The 2,382-nt window shown below is 41.4% G+C and overlaps 1 non-coding gene across 1 annotated transcript; it reads left to right on the top strand.

The window, feature by feature from the left end:
• Positions 1–1,867: 1,867 nt before the first annotated feature.
• LOC148548383 (small nucleolar RNA R71) lies at positions 1,868–1,975 on the top strand. The gene has a single exon (XR_015897808.1). It is a non-coding gene; the product is annotated as a small nucleolar RNA R71 (small nucleolar RNA).
• The last annotated feature ends 407 nt before the right edge of the window (positions 1,976–2,382 follow it).

Below are 2,382 nucleotides of genomic sequence, written 5' to 3'. Positions count from 1 at the left end.
TTTCATTCTGTTTTTGATTTTTTAGTAGTTTTTGTGACTCCACATGATCATCAACCTAATAAAACACGAAATAACAAAAAGAAAATAAAATAGATATGATTAAATAACATTAGGTTGCCTCCCAACAAGTGCTTCTTTAATGTCAATAGCTTGACAGTGAGCTCTCATGGAGCCTCACAAATAATCAGAGCAAGGTTGGAACCTCCCAACACCAAACTTAGAGTTTGAATGTGGGGGTTCAACACCAAACTTAGAGTTTGGTTGTGGCTTCCCAACACCAAACTTAGAGTTCGACTGTGGGGGCTTTGGTTGAATCTGCAATGAGAGAAGCTTTTCATGCTTCCTCTCCATGGTTACAGAAGGAGAACCTTGAGTCTTAAACACAAGGTAGTCCCCATTCAGTTAAAAGACCAACTCTCCTCTGTCCACATCAATCACAGCTCTTGCTGTGGCTAGGAAAGGTCTTCCAAGGATGATGGATTCATCCTCATCCTTCCCAGTGTCTAGGATTATGAAATCAGTAGGGATGTAAAGGCCTTCAACCTTTACTAGCACGTCCTCTACTTGTCCATAAGCCTATTTTCTTGAGTTGTCTACCATCTCTAATGAGATTCTGGCAGCTTGCACCTCAAAGATCCCAAGTTTCTCCATTACAGAGAGTGGCATTAAGTTTATTCCTGACCCCAGGTCACACAGAGCCTTCTCCAAGGTCATGGTACCTATGTTACAGGGAATTAGGAATTTACCAGGATCCTGTTGCTTTTGAGGTAATTTCTGCCTATCCAATGCATTCAGTTCATTGGTGAGCAAGGGAGGTTCATCTTCCCAAGTCTCATTACCAAATAATTTGGCATTCAGCTTCATGATTGCACCAAGATACTTAGCAACTTGCTCTTCAGTGACGTCTTCATTCTCTTCAGAAGAAGAATACTCATCAAAGCTCATGAAGGGCAGAAGGAGGTTCAATGGAATCTCTATGGTCTCTAGATGAGCCTCAGATTCCCTTGGTTCCTCAAAGGGAAACCCCCTTATTGGTCACTGAACGTCCCAGGAGGTCTTCCTCACTAGGATTCACGTCCTCCTCCTCCCTTGTAGGTTCGGCCATGATGGTCAAATCAATGGCCTTGCACTCTCTCTTTGGATTTTCTTCTGTATTGCTTGGGAGAGTACTAGGAGGAGTTTCAATGACCCTTTTACTCTGCTGGCCCACTTGTGCCTCCAAATTTCTAATGGAGGACCTTGTTTCATTCATGAAACTTAAAGTGGCCTTAGATAGATCAGAGACTATATTTGCTAAGCTAGATGGATTCTACTCAGAATTCTCTGTCTGTTGCTGAGTGGATGATGGAAAAGGCTTGCTATTGCTAAACCTGTTTCTTCCAGCATTATTAAAGCCTTGTTGAGGCTTTTGTTGATCCTTCCATGAGAAATTTGGATGATTTCTCCATGAGGGTTTATAGGTGTTTCCATAGGGTTCACCCATGTAATTCACCTCTGCTATTGCAGGGTTCTCAGAATCATAAGCTTCTTCTTCAGAAGATGCCTCTTTAGTACTGTTGGATAATTCCTTCAATCCATTCAGACTCTGAGAAATCATATTGACTTGCTAAGTTAATATTTTATTCTGAGCTAATATGGCATTCAGAGTATCAATTTCAAGAACTCCCTTCTTTTGAGGCGTCCCATTACTCGCAGGATTCCTTTCAGAAGTGTACATGAACTGGTTATTTGCAACCATGTCAATGAGTTCTTGAGCTTCTGCAGGCGTTTTCTTTAGGTGAATGGATCCACCTGCAGAATGGTCCAATGACATCTTAAATAATTCAGACAGACCATCATAGAATATATCCAGGATGGTCCATTCTGAAAGCATGTCAGAAGGACACTTTTTGGTCAGTTCCTTGTATCTCTCCCAAGCTTCATAGAGGGATTTACCTTCTTTTCGTTTGAAGGTTTGAACATCCACTCTAAGCTTGCTAAGCTTTTGAGGAGGAAAGAACTTGGCTAAGAAAGCCGTGATCAGCTTATCCCAAGAGTTCAGGCTATCCTTAGGTTGAGAGTCCAACCATATTCTAGCTCTGTCTCTTACAGCAAACGGGAAAAGCATAAGCCTGTAGACCTCGGAGTCAACCCCATTGGTCTTAACAGTATCACAGATCTGCAAGAATTCAGTTAAGAACTAAAAAGGATCTTCTGATGAAAGTCCATGAAACTTGCAGTTCTGTTGCATCAGAGAAACTAATTGAGGCTTTAGCTCAAAATTGTTTGCAACAATGGCAGGAATTGAGATGCTTCTTCCATGTAAATTCGAATTTGGTGCAGTAAAGTCACCAAGCATCTTCCTTGCAGTATTATTATTTTCGGCCATGTCTCCTTCTTGTT

This window comes from Arachis ipaensis, chromosome B8 (genome assembly GCF_059453495.1).
Source record: "Arachis ipaensis isolate K30076 ecotype BB chromosome B8, ASM5945349v1, whole genome shotgun sequence".
Lineage (NCBI taxonomy): Eukaryota > Viridiplantae > Streptophyta > Magnoliopsida > Fabales > Fabaceae > Arachis > Arachis ipaensis.
This window is presented reverse-complemented; position numbering and strand designations above follow the sequence as displayed.